This window comes from Esox lucius, chromosome 12, assembly GCF_011004845.1.
Source record: "Esox lucius isolate fEsoLuc1 chromosome 12, fEsoLuc1.pri, whole genome shotgun sequence".
Classification (NCBI taxonomy): domain Eukaryota; kingdom Metazoa; phylum Chordata; class Actinopteri; order Esociformes; family Esocidae; genus Esox; species Esox lucius.
In genome coordinates this window covers 3,450,923-3,465,235 of record NC_047580.1, presented here as the reverse complement: position 1 = coordinate 3,465,235, position 14,313 = coordinate 3,450,923, and positions in this window count along the sequence as shown.

Sequence of the window (14,313 nt, the reverse complement as noted above, 5' to 3'; positions counted from 1 at the left end):
TCAGTCGGGAAGACCTCAGTGCGTGCGTGCTTCGGGGTGACTTCAGTCGGGAAGACCTCAGTGCGTGCGTGCTTCGGGGTGACTTCAGTCGGGAAGAGCTCAGTGCGTGCGTGCTTCGGGATGACTTCAGTCGGGAAGAGCTCAGAGCGTGCGTGATTCAGGGTGACTTCAGTCGGGAAGAGATCAGTGCGTGCTTGTTTCGGGATGACTTCAGCCGGGAAGAGCTCAGTGCGTGCGTGTTTCGGGGTGACTTCAGTCCGGAAGAGCTCAGTCCGTGCTTCGGGGTGACTTCAGTCGGGAAGAGCTCAGTGCGTGCGTGTTTCGGAATGACTTCAGTCGGGAAGAGCTCAGTGCGTGCGTGCTTCGGGGTGACTTCAGTCGGGAAGACCTCAGTGCGTGCGTGCTTCGGGGTGACTTCAGTCGGGAAGAGCTCAGTGCGTGCGTGCTTCGGGATGACTTCAGTCGGGAAGAGCTCAGTGCGTGCGTGATTCAGGGTGACTTCAGTCGGGAAGAGATCAGTGCGTGCTTGTTTCGGGATGACTTCAGCCGGGAAGAGCTCAGTGTGGGCATGTTTCGGGGTGACTTCAGTTGGGAAGAGCTCAGTGCGTGCGTGCTTCGGGGTGACTTCAGTCGGGAAGAGCTCAGTGCGTGCGTGTTTCGGGGTGACTTCAGTCGGGAAGAGCTCAGTCCGTGCTTCGGGGTGACTTCAGTCGGGAAGAGCTCAGTGCGTGCGTGTTTCGGAATGACTTCAGTCGGGAAGAGCTCAGTGCGTGCGTGCTTCGGGATGACTTCAGTTGCTCTAGCGGTGTTACAACGTAATTGTCCCTGACACCGCCTCTCGTTTACACCGGTAAAATGATACAGACATTAGGATCACATCCCATATGTGACCCCTCTCCACTGGACCTCTTTGTGCATGTGTTTAAGATCTCATTGGCCCCTTTGCAAAATGTGTTAGGTGACGTCATGACGGGCATGTTTAAATTTCTGATTGGTGTCATACAGGCCAACTAGGCAGGAAGGGAGGGAGGCAGAGGGGTTGGAAGAGAGAGCTTCAGAGAGGCTGACAGCAGATACCATTTTTCTGTCTTTGACCTTTTTGTCAACGCTATTGTTTTATATGTGAAATCCAAACATCAACCCTTAGGATCCTTATGCATATGGGAGCCCAAACGTATGTGCATGTCTGTGTGTGTTTGAGCTTCAATCCAGTGTGGGCTTCCTTTTACTGGTAGCTAAAACATGCAGGTGCACAGTGGATGGACACAAGAAATCTGAACCCTACAGGGGTGAATCCATTCCACTTCCCCCCATACTCTCAATCTTACACACACGTACGCACACAAACACCTGGTCTCTAATCAGTTCATAAAAGTCTAATGTTATCTATACCTTACTGTTAAGTTTTCCTACAGTGACATAGCTGATGGTTATTTTGTCTCTGTCACGCAGGCAGAGAGGGATATAAAGAGAGCCCATTAAGCTGCAGTGGAATATAGCTTAGAGAAGGGTGAATTTGGGGCCACTAGCAAAATGTCAGACTCCATATAAAGGAGTACGTTTTAAATGTGTCATGTTGGGAAAGACAGACATGTATGGGAAAAGAAAAGTATATATATATATATAAGCTTCTTTAGAATGTTCAGTCTCCAAAAAAATAAAGTTTTGCATATTAGATTCGTTTTTTGAGTAATTCATTTTTATAAGCATACGTCTTGGTATCTTATTTTAATTAAGACAAAAATGGTATTGCGCATCTCACTATTAATATCTGAAAAGGCTGGATGCTGTATACTTCTAATATAATATGCTGGTCATAACCAATGCCAAGGTCACTAATCACACTACAGCCCACATCTCATCATCCTTTATCTTCACAGCCTGTACATCTGTCTCTCTCGCTTCAAGATGATGCAGGCGTGTTTATGAATGTTTACTGTTTGCTCGAGGACAACTCGTCATTCTGCCACTGGTGAAATTGAGATAAGGAGGGCAGCAGGCTACACAGAATGTAAGGAGTTCACGGTAGGAGCACTTCCCCTACCTCACACATTCTCTGCACACACACACTATCTTTGCGTGAACTCCTTTGATAGAAGAACATGCAGGATAGACATTTCTCTAAGTCTGAGGCTTACTGTTTATCTAAAAACACAGCGCTGGCTACTCTTACATCACTGATCTCTTAGTTGCCCCCCTCTCTGTGTCTTAGTCTCTTTCCCAGTCTCTCTCTGTCTTAGTCTTTTTTGCTATCTCTGTCTGCCTTAGTGTCTTTTCCTATCTCTCCATCTTTTAGTCTCTTTTCCTATCTCTATCTTTCGGTTAATTTCCCAATCTCTCACTGACTCTTACCCTATTTCTCTGTCTCTATTTCCATGCCGATGTGTGCTTCACAACATTTACTAATTACCACATAGTTTGTATTACATATGTTTATCACTTTATTTCTGTTTAAGAAGTTTATCTTTATTTGTGTGTGCACGTGTATGTGTGTTAATGTGTCTGTGTTTGTGTGGATGTGTGTGCAAAGGTGTGTCGTTTTACAGCAGCAATGCGTTAGCAGTTGCGCTTGCTATGAAAAAAGCTGGCCCAGGGAACAGAAAGCAAATCCCTGGTGATGCTTGCAGCCTTTCATGTGGTTTCCATCCATTCTGCTTTAGACTGATTAACATTCCACAGAGGTTTTTTACTAAACCTAATTGCTTTTATAAAACAATGCAGCTGGTTAATGTCAGGCAATCTCCTTCTAGTCCTGTGTTTGGTGTTCCGGTGAAACACACACCCACGAACATTCACACACGCCTACACCATAAACATCACCTCCTCAGTCAAGTAGAATAGCAGCAAAACTAACTTTAAATGTAACCGTTAAATAATTCAACTGGTGAGTATGTGCATTACTGTGTGTTGAAATAACAGAAGACCCAATCTGTCAGAGTAGTTGTGCCGCAGTCCTGGAAACACTCAGAGACAGAATGCAAAATGGGACTTATTCTTGCATCTCAGGCCTTGTAAAATCTCTGTAAGGCGAAAAAAAACTAGACTCAAACTGCTGCGCAGTAAGGCAGTTGGCGTGGGGCAATGTAGTGGGCAAATGTTAGAACAGTGAGTACATAATGACGTTTTAAACAGTCTGTCCTCCAGAACAACAGAAACCATAGACTATTTGGAATACCATTGCACCACCGGGTGTTTGATAAACAGCATTGACTCTTGAATTGGAACCAGTGTTATGGTCAGACGACATACAAATAGAGGTTCTTGGCAACTGGTGGTGGGCTTTTGCGTTGAAAAACAGAAGCATATGCAGTAAACATAACTTAGGTAAAATATGATTGTGAATGTTTGGTGTTATATTTGATGCATGTAGCAGGACATTTCAGTCAAAAACCTGGTTGCCTCGGCCAAGAGGCTGACACTTGGCCGCAAGTGGATCTTCCAGCAAGATAATAACCCCAAGCATGCATTAAAATCAATAAGAATCCACAAAGAAACAGTTAATTGACCACATAATGGCTATGGCCATCTGATTCTCCTGACTTTAACCTAATTGAAACCTGTGGTTTGAATTGAAGATGGCAGTTCATAACTGCAGAAGAAGGATGTCAAGGATCTGGAAAGATTATAGAAGAATGGGCTAAGTCGCCACTTATGTATTCTGCAACTCATAAAATGTTTTAGAAAAAGGCTCAGGGTTTTATTCAATCTGATTAGCAGCATTAGAGAGTGAAGGGTCCTATGTAGCTCTGTTCCTGGAGCATGGCAACTGCAACTCCAGGGTTGCTAATCTTTTTAATGTTCTGTGTTATTGGACAGGAAAGTGGGAAAATAAAAGAGCAGTGTGCTGGATTTGAGCCCATGAACCCTTACGGCAGTACGAGTGCATGACAAACTGCACTGTAGACCCTGGACCACCGTAGACCCTGGACCACCGCAGACCCCTGGACCACCGTAGACCCCTGAACCACCGTAGACCCTGGACCACCGCAGACCTCTGGACCACCGTAGGCCCTGGACTACCGTAGACCCTGGACCACCGTAGGCACTGGACCACCGTAGACCTATGGACCACCGTAGGCCCTGGACCACCGTAGGCCCTGGACCACCGTTGACCCTGGACCACCGTAGACCTCTCAACCACCGTAGGCCCTGGACCAATGTAGACCTCTGGACCACCGTAGGCCCTGGACCACCGTAGACCCTGGACCACCGTAGACCTCTGGACCACTGTAGACCTCTGGACCACCGTTGACCCTGGACCACCCTGGATTACTATTGGTAATATAGGGTACAGATAAAATCCAGGTGCAACTTTGGTGGCGTGCTAATTCAAGCTTCATGTACACAGCTCATGTACCCTTACCTTATACTCTAGCCACATTCTGGACAGATATTGACATAAACAAGAAGACTTCACTCTCATATATCTACATGAACTATCTGTGCACAGGTTTGCTTCAAGCAATTACAGCATAGCAGCCAATGGACCAAAACAGAGGCAAAGTTGTAAATTATAGTTTAATGCTCTTAGTTTTAGAACTTGAATAACTATGCCTTTTGCAATTACAGAAAATGTCTATAATATATGTGTAGTAATAGTTGAATGATAGTTCTTCTTGTGATTGGCTGCGATTAACCTAATTGCTCCCCCTTTATTGTTGTCAAAATTAGTGAGTTTCGATTTTGTGGCTGTGGCAAGCAATATTTTCTTTTTCTGAAGGTGACTTGTGAAAAAGTATAAACAGGGCTTAAAGTGTATTCTTCACCCTACTATAACTGGGCAGCTTACCACAGCGCAGACTGACAAGCAAGCTAGTTAGCATGCTCATTAAAGTCACCTTAATGAAATGAGGTGTTTAACCTCAGACATTACACTTGGCTCACTGTGGATAACAAATAAACACATGGATGAATGGAAAATTGGAACAGCTGGATATACAGGTAACGTCCTACCAGATCTCATAAAGCTAACACCAATTTAAGGGTGAATACCCATCTGTAGAGATTATGTCCAAGTCTGGCATATTCACGTTTCATGTTAGCTATACCATTACTGAGAAAGGTAACCTTTCAAGCTGGAACATTTTGCTTACCATTTATTGTCTGATCATTTAAAGGCCAAATTAGGGCATGCAGAATACTGACAAAGGGTGTGCCTTTAGTGGTTCATCAATAATGTTGATAATAAATGACTCCCCCGAGCCAGATGTTCCTTTGTTATCCAAAGTAAAGGTATACTGCCCAATCGCTTTCTTTTCTATTTTACTGTTATTCTATTGTTATTTAAAGGTGCGTTACTGAGCATGTGTATACTGTATATTATTTAAAGAGAGGAGAGAAAAGAGTGGAAATGAGAACCATGTGGGGTGAATGAATTCGGTAGCCCCTTTGGTCTAGCCCTGGCTCTTCATGAACAATTGATACTGTCTCAGCAACATTCCAATATAGGACATTATGAGAGAGTGAGGCAGAGATAGAAACTGATGCAGTTAGAGAATGAGACAATGAGGCATAAGCATAGACAGACAGACAGAAAAAGACAGAAAGGTCAGAAATGGAGAGAATTAAACATTAAAAGAAAGAGTGAGATACAGAGAGGGATAGCAACAGAAAAAACTATAGATGGATGTTGAGCAAAACATTGAGTGAGAAGGGAGGAGTGCTGGACAAAGAACAAAGATTGTTATTACAAAGGTTTATCACTGCAGTATAATGTTGTCAAAAAGAGGTGATACAGTGGTTAAGCACATACTGTATTTTGATAATGCAATTTTCCCCTTCTGTAACATCATTTGGGATGAGGTCATAAAATGGTTAGCCAAACATTGGTCCTGATTAGATCAAAATATCATATTTTCTCTCTGAATTATATCGCCTACAAACCCTTAGTGACTGTCAATCAACATCGACATACTTATCAACAGGACGTTAATGTTATCTTTTTGTAGTTACCAATCCCTCTTGTAAATCTGTGTGGAAAGACCTGACTGTGCTTGTGTACGCACATTCACTTCTGTGTGTGTGAGCTAGTGTCTGCATGTCTCTAACTGTCACAAATAATACAGATGAGAGTTGGCACTCTAATTTAAAACAAGACATAATTCAACATCTCATTGCTTTTGCATGCTCTCCTGAAATACAATCAATCTCCCAACATTGCACTGCCATAAAACAGTGTATTTCAACCCTTAACATGATGAAAATCTGACAAATTACAGCATGTGGAACAATAAAAAAATATATATTTATTGCTGTGTTAATTAGGTAGACCATTCCATAGTCTCCAATTCAAACAATTACACCCACTTAATCATATTAGAATGCAACATATTTCAAGTGTTAATTTACTTGTTTAATGAGGAGCATATGCAATGGAAAGTTTAATCCAAACAAAAAAATCCTTCTCCAAGTCTTGTTCTGGCAACTTACCCGAGAACAGACAGCGTGTCTCTGTATATAATTCTGTCTGTCTGTACGTCTGACAATCTATCTGTCAGTGTGTTACTGTATGTGGGTCTATTTTTCATGTGTTTCTGTCTTTGTGGTTGTTTTTTGGCATGTGTGTCTTTATGTCTGTTTGGTCATTGTCTGTTGTGTCTTTGTTCCTTTTTGTCTTTGTTTGTCGGTGTATGTCAGTCTCTGTGTATGTCTGTTTTGTGAGTGTCTGACTGTCTGTCGGTGTCTGCTTGTCCATCTTTCATGTGTATCCGTCTGTGTGGTTGTTTTTCTGTCTGTATCTCTGTGTATGTCTATCTGACTTTGTCTGTCTGTGTCTGTTTCTCTTTGTTTTTGTGTGAGTTTCTCCCTGTGTGTCTCTGTCTGTGTATGTCTGTCTATCTGTCTGTGCATGTCTGTCTGACTCTGTCTGTTTCTCTTTGTGTGTGTCTGTGTGGTTGCTTTCAGTCTGTCTGTCAGTGTGTCTCTATCTGTTCCTCTTTGTGTGTGTCTGTCTGTGTGGTTGCTCCCTGTCTGTCTGTGTGTGTCTGTCTGGGGGTTGTCATTAAGTTGGTTTTGTCTCAGTCTGTCCGTGGTGCTTACTGACCCACTCAGTGCTCTGTGTAACTTGTGTGCCGAGGGGCCACTCCTCTACTGCCATTTGGCTTTTCTGCTCACTTCAAAGCTGATGGAGGGCTGGCCTGCTGCCCAGGGCCATGACAGGCTGGCGGGGAGCCTGGAACTCGAGGCCCTGGCTTCGGGCCTACAGGCCCAGGGTTGGGGATTGACAGGGCCAGGGTATGAGGGCCTGATTAATGGGTTCTGGCATGCTGCTGGTGATTTCTGCCTGGCGGGTATGAGCATGGAAGCTGTTGTGTGTTTGTGTGTGTGAGCAGGGACTGTCAGAGCCTGCTATATCCCTGCCAGAAGCACAAAGATAATTTTGGAAAGGTTACGGTTGGCGATAGTGACCCGTTATAGAAAGGAAGAGTGACTGGTCACAACTCCTTACACCTAGATATCCACCTCACTGGGGGCATGAACATGTGGACAAACATGATCTTTTTCTCCCTCTACCTACTAGATGTGGAATTCACCCAGACAGTCCCTGAATCTTTTGTCCTGAAGAAAAACAGAACATGATTTAATGTTGGAATACATTACATGGAATTCTTTCCTTTCCATTCTGTGAGGTTTAGTATGTAGGCTACTATAGTTTAAAGCTAGGCTAATGGAAAACATGAAGGGGTGCTCAATATCTTGACCCCCTGGATTAAGGGGGTAAACATTTTCCCAAATGGTCTTGCTGTTTATTGTATACATTTATGTTATTTGTTGTAAAAGTGTTTCATGTTGTAAGGTCTCTGCAACATTGTTCGTGTACCAGCAGGTTGAGGCCAGGAGAGCCACAGTTGCTCACAGAAGAAGATATTCTAATCTGATGAAGAACAATATTGATGCAAATGATGATAGGTGTGGGCATAAAGGAATGTTTTTGTTCTATTTTTACACCACACTGTGACGGAAAATATATTCAACCCCTACGGCAGAGAGAAAAGAATCCTGGTGCCAATCTTTCCCTCTCACTTTTTCTGGCCCTCCATCTCACATGCTCTTGTTCTTTTTACTTTTCCTATTAATGTCCTCTCTCATTCCCTCTCCTTATTATGAATGTAACCTTCTAGGAATATATTTTTCAGATGATGTAAAATACCCTTCCTCTCACCCTTCTCTTTTACTGTGTTATTGCCTTTATATTCGGACATCAGAAGTCATGTGTGAGGCTGTGTGTGCGCAAGTGTGGGTATATCGGCTCGTGTTTTCATTGTGCTATATTCAGCTCATACTGCTTTGTTATCTAACCATTGTCTGCCTGGAAGCTAGTTAATGAGTTCAACAAAGCAGCTATTGCTAGCATACTGCTGTCCGCTCATGAAAGTCTGGCAACCAATGATGCTAACAAAAGATGCTTTGCTAATACAGTGCTGTCCACCTTTTTCCGATATATTATCAAGTAGGCTATGCCAACACACCACTGTCTGCATATGAAAACCTGCTAAGGATGCTAACAAAGATGCTTGCTCGCTTCTGGAAACAAACTAACACTAACCAAAAGGTAGCCTATGCCAACACAGTGGTTTACTGATGGCTTCTGAAAACATCCCATTTTAAAAAGTAGGCTAAGCTAGCACACTGCTGTCTAATATCTACTTATAAAAACACAAATGATCAAATAAGATATAAAAGCTCACACCTGTCCACTGTCAGCTAACAAACGCAAGATAATGCTAACAGTGAGGGAGTGCTCAGTCGGTCTTTCTTGAGAAAGTAAGATAATGTAGATGCAGAAAGTAATGTGATGTGATCTACTGTCATGAAAACTCTTCCACAGGTACACACCTATTCAAAAGTTACTTCTCCCCTCACACATACACACACACAACCCCTCCCAGTGAGTGAGGAGACAGACCAGTAAAAGCGATCACCCTTCACAGCAACAGTCCAGTGCAAGTCTGCAGACACACTGTAGACCAGTATAAATAACTCCCTGTCTAGAGAAAGAGCATTTTTTCCTTTACACAGTCTGAACAGTTACAGAAAGGGAGTGTAAGGCATTTTTGGGGCGTGTCCATGTCTATAACATTCTCTGTGCATCAGTGTGTGTGTATGTGCGTGTGTGTTTGTATGAGTGTGAATGCACATAAACGCCCATATGTACAGTAAATGTGCATCTGGTAGATTATTGTTCAATGGTATCTGGATATACACTCTAAATAAGGTGCAGCTGTTTATACTCATCTTCAGTCTGACCATGCTTCCCTATCCTCTGGACTGGAGACACCAGACACTGGCATTCCTGTTTACAATGCCAAAAGAAAGGGTTCCAAATGGTTCCCTATAGCAGAACAGTTGTTTTTCCTCAGTTGAACCCTTCTTGGATTCAGGTAGAACACTTTCAGAACTCCCTGTGGAAAAGGTTTCTATAATTAATCCAAAAAGAATTAATGAAAATTTTCCCTTATAGGGACAACTAAATAACCCTTTTGGGACCTTTTTTTCCTAAGTGTACTATATTAAAGAGCGTATCTTTGCAGATGGGTGAGGAAGATTGGATAGAAGGATCAGAGAGAGGAGACGGAAAGACTTGAGGAGGGAGGGGTAGATGGGACATGAGTGGGGGAGAGAGGACTGGGGAGACATAGGATGATATGGTGTCTCTCAGTTTGACTGTAACATATGGCCATTCCCTCAAGGGCACAAGGTTTTTAGAGGAACACAAATCACATGCATAGCATGAGCGTAATACACACACACACGAATACACATATTTCAGACATGCTTTAAAAGCAGGAGGCCTGAACCTAACGGTCACACCTGGTGTTGGCGTGAGCGGAGCCATGATTCACTTGAATCTACATCTGCATGTCTGTTTTTCTGTATGTGTGTTTTATTGACAGAGAGGTAGCAGTGAATTAGAGTTTTGACTGAGAAGAGTGATTTTGTCATTGTGCACTAAAGCCTGTACTGATAACCCTAATCCTTACTGATGTAACTTTGGTTAAAACCATCCGACCCTCTACAGCAGTTACATTCCCCATGGCTAGGTCATGTTACTGGGTTCCTAGCCAGTGTCTCAGAGTCCACACCATTGCTGTAGAAAGACAAGCATGCATCAACCACGGAAAAGAAAAATGCAAACCAGATCAAAATCAAAGGACAATATTTTGACTGACAGCTAAAATTAATTGAATTTCTTTCATTCTAAGCAGTTGAGATTTTAAACATTTGTCTGATGAAAGCTTTCTAAAACATGGCACTGCATTTTTGATTTGTCAATTGACCTGTACTCTCGCCGCTATGAACTTCAGGATTTGCGATGCGGCTGGTTTTCTTGATATCTCTCTCAGGAAACCTGAGGATTAGTCTAGCAGTCGAGTACAGCTCTATGATTTAAGGAAGAGGTTTAGCTTTGAGTCCAAACCTGTATCACTGATGGACAAAGCTTTCCTCTGCTGGGAAAAAACAAGCTTGGAGGATTTCAAACCATATATCTGCCTTGATAAGAGTTATCTTTAAATGACCAGTTTTCTATATATCACACTCACTGTTCAGCAAACATGCACTCTGCTCGCCTTTGCTATTTCATATATTCACTGCCAAAAGTCACAAATTATGTAAATGCCATGGTATGTAATGTGCACAAATAGGTCTGTAGTTGGCATTGTCTTCATTGATTGACCTGAGGTGAAAATGACATTTTTATTTTATGTAAGAATGTAGAGCTAAAAAGTCTCATTCTTTATGGAGCAGGGTTTCATTTCCCTCTTTATATAAAGTGTTTTTGATTTATGAGCCCACAATGTCTTTTTCCTGCATGAAATAAATCCCTGAGCTGGATTCCAGAAAGACAGAGAAAGAGAGAGAATGTGAGATATGGAGAAAGATATAGAATGCAGAGCGAAAGAGATGGAAAGAGATGGTGAAAGTTGTAGAAAAAGGGAGAGATGAAGCGTTGGATCAATAGAGAAAGAAATTAAGATGGGGAGGAGAGTAGGTCTTCAAAATTGTACAGAGTCACAGCCAGGTTTTATAAATGGCTTGAATATCTGGATGGAAAAGAAAAGGACTTAGATTTGTGGTGGTAAATATCGTTGAAGAGGCTGCAGTAACCTTAATAATAACTTAATATAAAAAACTTTAAATATGCTATTGTATTGGTATAGAGAATTGGAATGTACTGGTACACTGGCAAAATATAATTGACTGTCGATATGGCAACACCGGCAATAAATCAGACTTGTTCCCAGTGTATGTTGGACTCCGGCAGGGCTGCCCTTTGTCGCCGGTTCTGTTCGTAATTTTTATGGACAGAATATCTAGGCGCAGCCAGGGGCCGGAGGGTGTCAGGTTTGGGGACCACACGATTTCGTCTCTGCTCTTTGCGGATGATGTTGTCGTGTTGGCCCCTTCAAACCAGGACCTTCAGCATGCACTGGGACGGTTTGCAGCCGAGTGTGAAGCGGTTGGGATGAAAATCAGTACCTCCAAATCCGAGGCCATGGTCCTCAGTTGGAAAAGGCTGGCTTGCCCACTTCAGGTTGGTGGAGAGTGCCTGCCTCAAGTGGAGGAGTTGAAGTATCTATGGGTCTTGTTCACGAGTGAGGGAAGGATGGAACGGGAGATTGACAGATGGATCGGTGCAGCTTCTGAAGTAATGCAGTCGATGTATCGGTCTGTCGTGGTGAAGAAAGAGCTGAGTCGCAAGGCGAAGCTTTCGATTTACCGGTCAATCTACGTTCCTACTCTCACCTATGGACATGAGCTTTGGGTCCCGGGTACAGGCGGCTGAAATTAGCTTTCTCCACAGGGTGGCTGGGCGATCCCTTAGAGATGAATAAGGTGAAAAGCTCGGTCACCCGGGAGGAGCTCAGAGTAGAGCTGCTGCTCCTCCACATCGAGAGGGGTCAGCTGAGGTGGCTTGGGCATCTGTTCCGGATGCCTCCTGAGCGCCTTTCTGGGAAGATGTTTCCGGGCCCGTCCCACCAGGAAGTGACCCCGGGGAAGACTTAGGACACGCTGGAGGGACTATGTCTCCAGGCTAGCCTGGGAATGCCTCGGTGTCCCCCCGGAAGAGCTAGAGGAAGTGTCTAGGGAGAGGGAAGTCTGGGCATCTCTGCTTAGACTGCTGCCCCCACAACCCGGCCCCGGATAAGCGGAAGAAGATGGATGGATGGACTGTTTGGCAACACTTTATAACCTGCAAATAGAAATCAATACTTATTGTGATTCCATGGGTAAGCTTAGTTGCTTTTTTCCTTTTTTTGGCTGGGGTTTTGGCATTGTCAGTATCCAGTGAAAATATCAACAGAAAGTTCAGACGCCAGACTGTCAATGAAACATATCGTGGGTGATCCACAAAAATCTAAATAAACGTGCAACTTACTGAATTTCTCAGGATAGAATATACAGCAAGGGGCAGTCTGTTGGAAACAAATTGCTGAGGAGCTATTTCAGCTTCCGCCTTGTGGGGTAGAGTTATGATCAACATGTTTATATAGGAAAGACCTTGAGCTATCTTCAAATAACTCCCTTTAGGTGCAGCACAGGACTGGGCCATTAAAAACATAAAAAGAGGATGTGGTGTGGTTGTTTAGCTGCTGCATGGTACAGGGCTTACTCGAAACACACAATGTACTCAAATGTACTGTATGTCTGCCCACATGCACACACTTGTGCATACTGTACATGGAGAGCATGTCAGGGTGAATCCTTGTTAGACAGGTGGCCTACCCTCCAGCTGGGTACTGTTTCTTCTATGAGATGGCACCTCCTGGCACCGGGTAAAACTGGCACGAATACACACACACACACACATCTCCACAGCTGTTCAATCTCCTTGGCAGGAAGCACACCTGTCACAGTCGGGAAGTAGACGCAGCCCTACTGAAGAGGCAAAAAAATAATTTAAGGCACGGAGGAAGAAAATAAACCTCATTAATAAGCTGTCAAGTGGAGATGTAGGAGGAAACAGCCCAAAGGGAGACGTAGACAATAATGAGACTGCCTCAGTAGCATTGTATTACACTCATCAAATCATTAAGCACTCTTTTTCTCTTTGTCAAACATGTTATCCATTATTCACTCTGTTCATACTTATATGCTAATGCAGGTTGCCAGCAGCACACAAGTGAGCCTTCAGACCCACCAGAGAGAAGTCAAGTAGACTCTGAGGTAGTTCTATGTTAACCACTGGATTAACAACAGGTGGTCTGGCTGTGTAAAACATAATCACCTTTTTTCTTGAATCCCAGCCCTAAATCAGCCTCGGTCAGCAAAAGTAAACGTGCTAGATCTGCAAAAAGTTAGCCATATATTCTATCCTGTTTGCGGGCAAAAGAGTCATGTTAGCGTTAGTTCAACATATGGTTAATGGTGATTAGTGGGTATTTATGCTGTACATTAATAGTGATCGCCATAGTGCTGATTCAACCTCATTCACATACAGAATAAACATTCTGATATCTTAAATCCTAAATCTGCCATTTGCACCCCCCCCCCCCCCCACACACACACACACACAAGCACGTGTGTGTGTAGATGATAGGTAGACCTACACTATTAACAGTTTCAAGGATAAGGAAATACTGCTACAGATAATTTAGCAGATTAGTGGGTATTGTGTAAACCCCCTGATCATCAATCACTAATGCACACACATGCACAAAAACACACATGCAAAATAAGACTGTGGTGTCTGTTTGATATCCACAGATTATAAACACATGACTTATTACGGTTGGCTCCTCTTCTCCATAACTGAACACAATAGCCAGGCATCTGGCGTGAGGAGTATATTTGAAATGGAATTATCTGGTTAAATATACAGTTAGAGGCCACAGGTCTATTCAGGAGGCAGTGTAATCAGTACGAGCTAAATCCAGTGTCCTTCATTGCAGCAGCCAAGCTGAGGAATAACTGTGAAGCAGCTCATATTCAGACGGCTTGTAGGAAAATTGGTGTTAAAGAAAAAGGATTTAACTCCTTTTATTTAACATAAAAACAAACATAGAACATCCTTTCTAGGCATATGTATCACGGTCGAGAGGCAGGACACGTGGAGCAGACCTATAGAACACTCCCTTTATTTGGTTGACGTAACTGAAAACAAATGAAGCGGCACAACCGAGAAATGAGGCCCACAGCACAAACAATGATCTACCCAAAGTGTGGGATTAACAGAATTCAAATAGGATCCCCAACTACAGGCAGCCTAGAGGCATCCCTGATGTTAGGTCCTGCCTATCACCCCTGGACCAACATAGAGATGGCTAGGGACATCCCCATAGACAGAACCTGACAACAATGATACTGAAAAAA